At 41.7% G+C, this 13,193-nt stretch overlaps 1 protein-coding gene across 1 annotated transcript in view; it reads right to left on the reverse strand.

Annotated features, from left to right (window-relative positions):
- CNTN5 (contactin 5) overlaps positions 1-13,193 on the reverse strand; it is a 407,321-nt gene that overhangs the window by 279,167 nt on the left and 114,961 nt on the right. The window lies entirely within an intron of this gene.

Here is a 13,193-nt window from a genome sequence, read left to right on the forward strand (position 1 = left end):
CCAGTGAAATGCTTCCATCCATCTTTCACTTGTCACATAACGGTTATTTAGAGATAATACATAGACTTCTGTTGTCTTACTTCCCGCCTAGGGCACTGTCTCATGATTATAATCTGTCCACTCAACCCTTTAGTAACAGCAGTCAAAGTGACACCTGATGTGTCACACTGTTTATATATCACACAGAAAAAAGAGATGCTTTGCCAACTCTCTCTCTTTTTTTTTTTTTGGTTCTAAAAGAAACATTGATATTAATGTAATGCTAACCACAAGCCATTCTGTTCCCTCCTGGATTGAGCACTTGTGTAGCCTTGAGAACATGGATTCAGATTTTCAAGGCCAAACTCATTTTAGAGATGAAGGATGGGCTCATGGTGAAGTCACTATACTGGCTCTCTGGAGATGTGAGTTCAACTCTTGGTGGTGCTGGAGACTTCCTGTGTGACTTTTGGGCAGTCTCTTAATCTCTATATGGTATTGTAAAACAGTGATAATAGTTTTCTTCCTACCACTTGCCTGCATTGGGACTGTAAACTGTCCAGGGCTGAGAGTATGACCTATTATGTGTGTATGGAGCACAACAGACTTGGGTTCAATTCCCTCTGCCACAGATTTACAGTGTCACCTTGAGCAACTCACTTAGGCCAAGATTTTCAAAAGTGATCAGTGATTTTTGTAGATGGTGGGCACTTGACAGTTTCTAAAAATTAGGTAGCTTAATGGAGTCTCAAACTGGGAACCACAAAACCGAGGCACCTAAAATTAGAGCTGCTCAGAATTTGTTTTTACCAAGATATATTTCCAATAAAATTTCAATTTGAAAAAAAAAAAAACCCCTAAAAAACAGTGAAGTGGGTTTTTTTTAAATGTCAAAACATCCCATTATTGTCAGAATAAAAATGTCCAATTTTGGTCTCAAAATGATTTTTCAAAATGAAATTCACTATTTCATATAAAAATATTTCAAAGGGTAAAAAAGTCAAAATTGGAAAACAATGTTTTGATCAACCCCAAATTAATTGTTTTTTGAATTTTGTTTGATGAGAAATTTTGAAATTGTTTGTTATTGTTCAGTTTTGGAATGAAAAAAGTTGAAATTGCAGAATTTTCCACAAAACAGAAAATCTGATTCTCATCTAGCTCCACCTAATATTACTTGTCAATTTTGAAAATGTTGGCCTTAGTCTCTGTGCCTCAGTGTGCCATCTGCAAAATGGGGTTACAGTACTTCTCCACCTCTCATGGATATTGGAAGGTTTATGGTAACTGGGGCCTTATAAGCACCTCAAATAGACAAACAATCTCAGCTGGAATCTTTAAGTGTTACAGTATCATAAATAATATTAATATTTTTTTCAAATTTCCCCGTGTGTGTTCAAATTAGGATAGTCCCGTGTATCTTGATATATACACACATGCACAAACCCCAGTTTGCTTACACACTTGGATAGAGTGTGTGCGCTAGTACAGGGGTTCTCAACCTTTTTCTTTCTGAGCCTCCCCTCACCCCCCCACAAAACGCTATGAAAACTCCACGGCCCATCTGTGCCACAACAACTGGTTTTCTGGATATAAAAAACAGGGCTGGCGTTAGTGGGTGGCAAGCAGGGCAATTGCCTGGGGTCCTATGCCACAAGGGCCCCTGCGAAGCCAAGTTGCTCAAGCTTCGGCTTCAGCCACAGGTGGTGGGGCTCAGGGCCCCAAGCTTCAGCCCATGTAATGGGGCTTTGTCTTTCTGCCCTGGGCCCCAGTGAGTCTAATACTGGCCCTGCTTGGCGGCCCCCCTGAAATCTGCTCGCAGCCCCCCCAGGGGGCCCCAGGACGCCTGGTTGAGAACCACTGTGCTAGTCGAGCATCCCTGCCTTTGCAAATCTGGGCCATTGTACTGTATATGGAAGTGAACAGCCACTTTACCAGGACATGCTTTGAATTTGCAAAAGTACCCATAACAACAAGTAAATGAATTTTTTCATTCAAAACCTATTTTGGGTAAAAAAAAAAAAAAGATTTGGTGACCCCAAAAGATTTTGTGACTTTGAGTTGATTTTGCCAAATTGTTCATTTTAGAAGACATAAACAAAAACAAAACAAAATTCTAAAAAACTAGCATTTCAATGTTTTGGTTTGAAATAATTTTCTTTTACCCAAAATGTTCTTTAATTTGTAAAAAAATAACCCCAAAACATTTTAAAATGGTTGAAATCAAAATGAAACATGTTGTCAAAATAAAATGTTTTGTTTGACCTATAACAATTTTTTAAACTTTTCAAAACTGCCAACAAACTGAAAAATCCATTAGTTGCCTAGATCTACCCAAGAGTCAAAAAGCGTATATGCTATATATTCTCAACCTTTTGGTTGTGACCTATGATCCTTGAAATGCACTCAAGGATAGACACCCCTTCCGGATATCCCTCATGCCATGTTATATGTCACAGCTGCTGCTTGCATTCTTGTTCTTCCTGTCCATTCTCCCTCTCAAACCTTTTCTGTGTCTCTTCTCCTTCTTTCTCAACTTACTCTCCTTTCCTTTTTAGTTTTTATATTTTTGCCCTCTCCCTTTCTTCTAGTCACCAGAAGACAGTGGATGAAAAACTCGGTCCCATTGAAGTCAATAAGAATTTTGCCAGTGACTTCAGTGGGGCCAGAATTTCACTCAATATGTTCCCGCAGGGTGGGAAAGTTCACTGTTTCTGTATTCCTGGGCCACGTAATCTCTTGTGACTGAGCTGAGTGCAGTGGAAGTAGAGCAGAGTTAGCTAACTGGTCCTGCTAACATGAATTTGTCCTGTGGTTATCTGTATTCTGGGGCTGCAGCAGGACTAGCCCTTTATTGCTAGTTCACCACCTCGTTCCTTTCACATTACTCCATTCTCCTACCCCATTTCTTCACAGTCTAAGCTCTAATTATCATTGCAAAAGAAAAATAATCTCATCAAAATGATATTTTAATACATCTGATAAACAAATGAAATTTTCTTTGCTGTAAGATAACAGCAGCACCACAACAGGAATTTTATTAGCTTGCTAATGAAGTTCTCTAACATTATTTTAACTAAGTTGGAACATAGCATGAGAGCAGAGAAGATAAAAACGGGCAAGAAAATTATCTGCATCATGAATATTATTAATTGTTGCATTGTCAAAAACAACCTACACTGGCATGGTGATCAAAAGGAGGTGGGTAACACCCACCGCTCTTTGTTATTGCCATGGAAAACATCTTTTATTGTCAGTAGTGCAGGTCTGGCCGTAATCCTTTGGACTTGAATCTGAATATTAAAAGACATAGCTATCCAGCTTCACCCCAGCCATGCTGAGTTACACCTCTATCACAGATTCAATCTCTCTCTCTTTGTTCAATCTCAGCAATCGTCTTTAAATCATTTATTGTTAAAGCCTCACAATCTCCATCCTATCAGACTTGTCTCAGTTACTATTGTATTGTACAAGGCAGCCCTGGCTGAACTAATGAAAGGCTGGTATTTAAGGAATTTAAGTAGATTGAAAAAAAAAAAAAAAAAAACATACCCAAGCCCCACCCCCCTCTGTACTGATCTGAAAAGGCCACGCAATCTATGTCTAGAGATCTATGGCCCACCCAGCACTGTGGCTTTTAGCCTTACAACATGCGTGGGAGGCATGGAATTATTAACCTCATTATACTTGGATCTTGTACAAGAAGTCCATAGCTGAGCTGGAATTGAACCCAGTCTCCTGAGTGCCTTCAAAAAGTGCCTGAGTAGAGTCCTACTCACTAGGTCAAGCTTCCTACCACCACCACATCTCTCCTTAATACCCACTATGCCACAATGCCTATAGAAAGGAATCAGTCAATCACTGTGAGGTTGAGGTTGGTTGTCAATTATATTACATTTCTAAAGAATCCTATTGGTGTCATTCCTGTTAAATCCTATAAAACTATTCCACAAGGGTAGAGAAACATGCAGAGAAAGAAGACTCTGAAGTATTAAAAATAAATAATTTATCACCTCCTCCCGCCCCCTTATCTTACACTTCCTCTTGTTCCAGCTATCTTATCAGCATTATATTTGTGGCTTCTTCTCCTTAGCTATATTGATTTACTCTCTCTTTCCTCTTATACTTTTCCATAGTGTGCACTAGAAAGGCTGCCTAGGATTAATTAATTTTTTTCCCCATACCATGGACTGTTAAACTGAAAAATCTTTAACTGACATGTTTTTGAGATTATATTGTCCCACCTGCCGTTTTAGCACAGCAACAGAGCTGAATGGTAACAGATAGTTAGCAATAAAAATATGGAGTTTGGGTCAATTTGTTCCTTTTGTAAAAATTGTTACATCACTTAACTATTATGTAATGCATATATTCCCACTATTGAATCAAGGTTGGAAAGATTTTAAAACGTCAAATAGCTTGTAACATGAAAAGTTTCACAACATTATTGACTGGTTACCAACTTAAACTGGCAACTTTACTGTTATAGTACTTGTTACAGGAATAAATGTGATGGAATAAATATAGAATTCAATTTAAATCTGGCAGGATCATTCTGTCTAGTTTAATTACTGGGTTGAAGAGTTTCTGCTGGTTATATCTAATTTACAAAACACCATGATCCTAGGACATTTTAGTAACAGGTTAGTAATTTGTCCATAGGGAAAAAGAGTTTTCCCATTACAGAAACTTTCCATCATTACTGTCCCATTTGTCAGAATCCAGACAAGTAGACACATATGGTAGATGCCTGAAAGGCAACAACACATGAGTTTGGGAGCAAAATTTTTCAATGCATTTTTTAATTAATTAATCTGTCTTACTTTCTCCCTCTTTCCCTTAGTCTTTTCACTTATAATTCGATTCCCCTGAACTGGCAGCTAGTGTAATACTTGCTGACATTAGTGAGAGTGTGACACAGTAGCATATGTCCCTAAAGCAGAAACCTGTCAATGCTGCCCATGCACCCAGCATCATGTACTGGCTTAATTGAGCAAGGTCAGCCAGTTTTCCCTCTCTAGGTTCCATGCTTCCTGAGGGGAAAAATAGTTCCAATGAGTGATCCACCAGATCTAAGGCCACTAAACTTTTGGTGCTTGTTACAGCTTTTTTTTTTCTTGATGTAAGAGTTGTGGGGTGGTGATGAAACAACAAACAACTAACTCCTGGAGAAGTTTTGCAGAACACAGCAAACTACAAGTTCCTTGAGAGACTTTACTGAAAGTGGATCAATTGCGTATTTGTTTTCATTAATTTAACTTCCTTGTTCTCTTAGTTTATAGTGTTTATTTTAAACTTTCAAAATTATCTATTAAGAAAGTGTAAGTGAAAAAAAGTCATTTATTTAAATTTATCTCATTCAAATATTGCTTAGGAGTCTGGGCATATTCTTATAATTAAAACATAATTAAAATCTAGTAAGCAAACACTGCCAACAATTTGGGTGTATCTAGATCAGTCCCCTGAATAATCATAATCTGCCACAGCTGTATCCTATAGAAAATTCTAGAATCCCAAATAATTTAAATTTGACCACCACAAACACACACACTGCCTTCGCAAGACTGAGGAAACACAAACACAAAGAAATGCCCAAGGGAGATCAACAGCAAAATTACTGATCATGAATTGAGCAATGAAAGGGACGCAACAGAAGGAAAGATGATGCAACTAATCCTGTTAGCTGATTCCACAGTGAGGAACCTGGGCTGAAACATCAAGCTGGTGCCCAGATAAAGAACACAAATTGCAATGGTGCCTCCAGGGCGCCAAAATAAATGATGCCACAATAAGGACTCTGGACGCTTCCACTAACGGAAGACCACATGGGAACAAGCAAACATCACTAGTGAGCGAAGGTTCGATGTGATCAACAGTCACCTCAGGCCCTGTTCAAATTGAAGATGAGGGTGTCAGTGGTAATTTCAGAGATGCTTCTACTCAGTGGTGCAAGTGGAATCCATTTCTTACCGGTACGGCATGTGACCTCCTCACATTACCCTCCACATGACTCCTCCCCACCTTGCCCCCAACCTTGCCCCACACTTTCCCCGTCCCCTCCCCATGATCCACCCCCTCTTACCCAGGAGGAGACCCTGCATGGAAGGGCTGAAGGCGGTACAGCTGTGCCGGAGGAGCTGCCAGCATGGGGCCACCCAGCAGCACCGCGTTCTGCTCCTCCTGCATGTTTCTGGTACGCCATTACCAGCTATACATATTTTGCTGGTACAGCATACCGAACCAGACTGCCCTACTTGCACCGCTGCTTTTACTAAGAAATGTGAGTGAGGAGAAAAGGTTGATACAGGAGACCAACTAATCAGGTTATGGGGAGAATTTCGATTCAGGCTAGTTTGTTTTCTATTTTAATATTAGCATAACAATTAGAAAAAGAAGTTAACAGTTTAGAGCCAAAGCCTGTCCTGGCTGGAGCTAAAAGGACTCTGACAATTGCACCTTCTGCAGGAGTCCTGGTAGCTAGAGAAAGATTACATAGGGATGCCTGATGGATGTGCAGTGGTATACTTGCTACTGCTGCAAGGAGGCGCTATACACATCACTAATGCATGCTGCTGGTACATTCTAGCCAGATCAGGGTCTGGATTCGTGTTCCACCTAGCCCATTCAGATGCAATGCATGGGCCAGGGGGTTTATGTGTGCTAGAGAGAGATCTTATGGTCAGGTCAGAATTGAAAACCTGCTACCGCTATGACCATAAGCGGTATAACCTGTACTGATCAACGCTGAGTGCTGGGCGGCAGTTAATTAACCCAGAAACCTCAGGAAGTGCCAACGACTTCGGGCTGATGAGCACCCGAGGAGGGTAGTGGAACCCTTGATGGAGGAAATGCCATCAAAAGGCGGATGAGCAAATTCACTAGTGTTCTTGCCCAACACATCCGCATAGGGCAGATTGGGCCCTTCAGCTGTGGCAGATAACCAATCTAGGAGTGGAGCCACCTCGTTTGTATGGGAGAGGAAAGACTCATGACTTTGTCTATGTGCTGTTGTTCTCTCCTAGATGCAAGATCTGGTCTATAAGGTCTCCATAGTACAATTAATCATCCAGCATTAAAGCAATATAATAGCAGGAAGGAACTGGAAACAAAATTACAATCTAATACAGTAGGATCACATGCCTATGTCATAATACAATCAATATTCAGCAAGCAAGCTCAGAAATAGTATTGGTCTGGAGTGGTGAAGTTCAGAGCTAGTTAGCTTATAGGTAAAGATAGAGACATGGAGTCAGGAAACCCACGTTCAATTCCTTACTCAGCTGTGGACTTTGTGTGTGACCTTAAGCAAGTTAGTTAGCCTCTCTGTACCTCAGTTCCCCATCTGTAAACTGGGGATAATAATACTTTGCTACCTCGAAAGGGATATTGAAAGAATAAAGAGATTACAAAGGGGTCAAATACTATCATAATGCGGACTACGTAAGTACCAAATATTGTGTTCCAGCCCTTCAGAGAAACAGGCCTGTTCCAAAAAGCTCATAACTGGGTATGAAAACCCCCAAAGTACAGCACAGCTGGATTTGATATTGCAGCTCTGGCCAATCTTCACTCCGTAGTTTCAATTTTAATGCAAACTTTATTTTCAAATCCATTTTGCGGAGTCTGAGCTGTTCTAAGAAGTTATTTTCTGTGAATTTTCAAAGATCTGAATACAGAGCAGGTGAGTGCAATTTTCTTTTAATGTTATTTGAAGTGAATTTTTGTAGTTTATATGAGGTAGGGGCAGGAGTAGTCATTTAGTACATATAAGAACTCAAGCTAAAACTCCCAGGCCTTAAGATAAAAAGGTTCTCATTTCCTTTTAGTGACTTGCCAGGTTAGCAAAACACTACGCAGACATCCAAAAGATGCATGGGAAGTACTACGACTGGCATTAATCATCTCCTATGAAACATTTCCCATAGAAGCTACTGCCTTTGTAATATTGAAAGAAAAGCATAAAAAGATGCAGTTTATGGCACTGTTTCCAAATAGGGCAAAACTAGATTTGTCCTTTAGAAAAGATATAAAAGTTACAATTTAACATCTGTACAGCTGTTATGTGGAAAGACTGTAAAAACAGCATCCTTTGCAGACGGTAATATCCCTTTGAGGCAGGAAGAAGCATGCATCTGCTTTTCATGCTCACAGAATGTAGTACATAAACACTGCTCCTATTTTAACAATGAGAATACTCATTCTCTATTAAGTAGATACTAAAAGCTTTGAATCAAAGCATTAAAAGGGCCAACTGAAAGCATTAATTCTGCGGGGGGAAATGTAAATAAGAATAAAATCTTCCATTCATTTTTAATCTCACTATAGTGAGCCTTGTAATTAACACGATTAAATGACTGAATAAAGACCCATATTTACATGCTTCAGAAAGTCACAATAAAGAACCATACTATTGTCCATAGAAAAAACGCAGAAAAGGCCTCTTAAAATAGACTCACTGAACAAAGGCTGTCATTTGAGGAGGCTGAAATCGATGAGCATCTATCAGCAAGAGTTAACATAGGAGGGCACATGGAGGGAGAGGAACTAGTTTATCTAGGCAGGATGGCCACACCAGGTGAGGGAGCAATTGAATATTTCGAGTTAATTGTCAAAGCTGCTGAGGAGGGATAAACTGAAATGGTGTAGGGAGTCCTTTGAAAGAAGTAGGAAGTATTATTCTGGAAATGATAGACTCTTTTTAGGCTATCAGTAGATTTTTATCTCCAGAAGGAATGTATGTATCCAAAATCAGTTTCCTGATATTTTTTTCCATTTCAATATGTGGGGAAGGTACCCCTACAGAGAGAAACTCTTTCCCATCCTGATATCCTGGGAGAGGCTTGTTTAATTTTGCCATTCAGTGATCTCCTGTGAAAGAAATCAATACCTGAAAAATACCTGACTTCTTAATGCAAGTCAAAACTCAGCATCATTCTCCTCCCCTCTGACTTTGCTCAACGTCCCACATAGGTTTCTGGCGCTACAGTTGGTAAATTTATTTTAGATGGGTATTTTGTGCTCTTTTCATATGGAAATGATTTGGAACAAGAAACTGTACAACTAATCAAATGATTTATTTAAAAACATTTCATTTTCTTCATTTTTGTTTCTTTGGGGTTTTTTAATCATTATCATCATCCCTGGATAACACAAAGCAAAATACATTAATAACCACAAAACAGACCTATATGCTTATGAAAACTACTCTGTGATTATATTGCAAAGCCCTCTGAAAAGAAATCTGTGTAGTATTTTTATCAATTGTTCAGCAGTCTTGTTTGGAGATTGGCAAGCAGTTGATAAAAGTATTCCCCACTGACTGGTCCCTTGCACAGTCGCTCAGACTTGTCTGAAGGAACTGGTATTCTGTGTGAATCAAGTGTGTGTTATTTAATCACACTTACTGTATCTCATATGTGAAAACAAGTTAAATTCATAAACCAGTATTTCTTTCATCCCTGTTCTTCACAGAGTCATTTGTGCCCTGCCACTACGATACCGTCACTGGCTTTGAAGATCCCAACTGTGCAATCCTTATTCATGCTGTGAGCAGTTACTCAAGCGAGCAGTCCCACTAATTTAAGGATGGAGGACTAGGACCTTGTTGTTGGAGGCGTTGCTTAAGAGGCTGTGGGGAGTGATTAGATTTGACATTCCACCTCAGACCTTTGTCCTGAGATAAGAGCTGGAGTTTGTTGAGGGAGCCATCCAGGAGGAATGACTTCAGTGGGACTATTTGTGAGAGTAAGTGATCACCAAGGTGAATAAGGATTTCACAGTTGAGCCCGTGGTGTTCATCCACCAAGGAATAAAGGTACGTCTACATGGCATCTGGGAGCAAGTTTCCCAGTGCAGGTGAATAGACCTGCACTAGCTCTGCTCGAGCTAGAGCACTGAAACAGCCGTGTAGCCAGGGGTTGCATGGGCAGCAGCTTAGCTAGCCTGAGTATATACCCAGGTGGTCTGGGTAGGTTTGTGCTCAGACCGCTAGCTCCCAGCTACAGTGTAGACATATGTAACCTAAGTAAAATAAAATATAACTCATGATCATCTCATCTGGGACATTCACACATTCTATATATACTTTAAATAGCAGCCTCGGGTATAGGTGCCTCAGCTAATGGGCCACTTAAATAGCAATGTGACCAGTTATTCACCTACAGGTCTGTCCCCAAAGTGATTTTCAGTGAGCAAAATTTCTCTCCTCTAAAGACTATCACTGAAGACAATAGGCGTTGCAGATGCCTAATACCTCTGAAAATCAGACCTAATATACCTAAAGATGGGCATGCAAAAAAAGAGACTCCCGATATCAACATTTTTGACCCTCTTATCTACAAAGCTTTAAAATGTAGCTATGCTCTGAAAAGGGACTTTGTAACACTGGCATCATTGAGTTCCTTATTGATTGTCTCACACTGATTTCAATATCAAATTTGCTCACATTGCAAGTAAAAACTTGCTCTTTTCCAATGGCCAGTCTTGCAAGCTCATGCTGGACCTGATAGGTCAGCTGGGTTCTTACCACCTTGCACACCATCACCATCATAAAGATTCTGCTGCATTACCTAAACTCTTTACTCCTGGGGGAATTCTGCGCCACTGTGCATGCACGGAATTCATGTCCCCCGCAGATTTCTTTGCTTCCCTGCAGAAAAATGACTTTCTGACAGGGAAGCAAAGGGTAGCTTCACGAGCAGTCACTCCCTAACTGCGCAGGTACATCGTTTCAGGCACCCAGAGCAGCTGGCAGAGGGGTAAATCACTGCAGGGCTGGGGACACCCCAGCCTGTGTCTCCTACCCTGAGCCAAGATCAGCTGCTAGTCCCAGCTGGGCTGGAGGCAGGAGAGATGGAACTTCCTCTTCCCCTGCAAGGAGTGGCTGGGGCTGTGTCAGACCCACACTCAGAAACCTCCCCCAGCTGCAGGAAGCTCAGCATCCTGCCCTGCTTCCTGCCCCCATTGCTCCTCAGCTGTGGGGGGAGGGGGTCACTGTTTGGGGATCTGCTCCCCATCCACCCAACCCCTATGCATCTGGACCTCCTATACCCAGACATCCCCACCAAGCCTCACCCCATACATCCAGACACCCCGCCCTCCATATCCAAAACCCACCCCACTGAACCTCAACCCCTGCATCTGGAGCCCCCCTGCACCCAGACCCCCTTCCTCCAGACCCCCACACCTGCACCCAGACCACCCCCCATTGAGCTCCCTGCACTCTGATGAGTCTCATCCTCCTGCACCACTCTGAGCCCCCACATCCAGACCCCCATGCCGAACTAGCTGCACCCAGACCCCCACCCCACCAAGCCCCACTCCCCCAGCACCCAGATCCCTCTGCAGAGACCCCCACAGCCAGAACCCTCTGCTGATCCCCAACCACTTTCATCAAGAAGCCCCTGCAGAGTCCCATTACCCCTGCACCTGGAACCTCCCCACGAGACTCTGTGCATCCAGATCCCCCACACCTAGACCCCCCACTGAGCTGTCTGCACCCAGATTGTCCCACACAAAATCCTCTCACCCCACACCTGGATCCCCCCACACTGAGTCCCTCCACACTTGGATCCTGCCTGATTGAGCTTGCCTGCCCCACATCTGGTGCACTTGGCATAGAGGGGCAGGGCCCCAGGGTGTTTCTGGGGCAGGCCCAGGACTTGTGCTGTGTTAGTGTCAGATGCAGCCTCATCACTGTGTCTGTGCCCCTGAGTCTGTGGGGGGAGGAGAGGCTGCAGGATGATCTCCTACCTTCATACAGCCAGTGACCTGTGCTCCCCACTGCCATTCTGGAGCCTCTGCATTTATTTATTGATACAACTTGCAGAATTTTGCAGAATTTTAAAATATTGTGCACAGAATTTTTATTTTTTTGGCGCAGAATGCCCTCAGAAGTAACTCTTAACACCTGTGCCAAACTTGTACCCTTCAGAAGATTTGGACAGGCGTAGCTGGAGGCATAATTCTTGGGAAAACATATGAAGGGCATGCATTTGGGTAGCATGTAGGAAGGTGAGGTGTTTTGTGAAGTGATAGATGGTAAAGAGTAGGGTGGTTATGAATGCAGCAATGACCAATTCCCTCTGTCCTTTCAGTCTCTGCCTGTATTGTGAAGCCAGACCCAGTACCTGTCTATGTGCTGGAATTGCCCCACTTCTGCCTATCTCCTTCTCCTCACTGAATTCTCACATGTAGTAGTGATGCCTCAGTACTGTGCAATAACATTGAATAAAAAGGAGCTAATTGCTTAGATACTATGGTGTCCTAGATTAGAAGAGACCATTAAAGGATATGAGCAACTGGGAGAATGGGCCCAGAAAAGAGCAGTGAGTTTTTGGAGGGGTGTAAGACAGATAGTTGGAAATCATCCCACAGTGCCATGGAATCCAACCCCACCTGCAGCCCCTCCAACAAAAGAAAAAACACCACCAAAACAAAACAAAAAAATACCCTAACCAAACCCAAACCCTGTTCTATCAATTTAAACAGGATTGTCCTCCCTTTGGTTTAACCTCTCCTCTTCTTTCTACAACCTCTCTCAAGACCGCTATATGAACACAGAAGCAAATTTCCTCTAAACATGGAACTTAAGCCCAAGTAGGAAAAAGAAATATTCTACAGTGTCTATGGACAAGAAAGTTACTGAATTATCTAAAGTATCTCTAGGAATTACACCTGAATATACAGTGTGCAAATATCAGACTTTGTATAAAGAGTATTTACCCATCCACACACCCTCTGCAGGAGAATGAGTTTGAGAAGGAAAAACGTAACCAAACTGGCATTTCTAAGCTTTTGTTTGGAAAGTTTCAGATGGATCCGTTTCTTGGGATTTATGATTATTTCTGACTTCTAGCAATGATGCTGTTGTGCTGGGAACAAAGCTATGCAGCAAGGGAATGCAACCAAAATCATGGCTGTACTAGTCAAAACAAAATTCAATTTGTATTCAACAACTGTATCTCAGCAGTGACATTTGGAACAAAATTTTGAAGGCTTCTAAACTCTAAAAGAAATCACTTTCTGTGACCCGAAGGCAGCATATTACTCATTGGTGGTATGGAGATTATTGCTGTTATAGTCAACAGTAATGGTGGGAATAAGACAATCTTATCCCAGAAACCCTGCCTACTCAATGGCATTTACAGTATATGATCTTTAATTACTCCTTTGGTACTCCAAGAACTATCAGCAGAACTGTGCATATTTCACCT

The sequence above is a fragment of the Emys orbicularis genome, chromosome 1, assembly GCF_028017835.1.
Source record: "Emys orbicularis isolate rEmyOrb1 chromosome 1, rEmyOrb1.hap1, whole genome shotgun sequence".
NCBI classification, from domain to species: Eukaryota; Metazoa; Chordata; order Testudines; family Emydidae; genus Emys; species Emys orbicularis.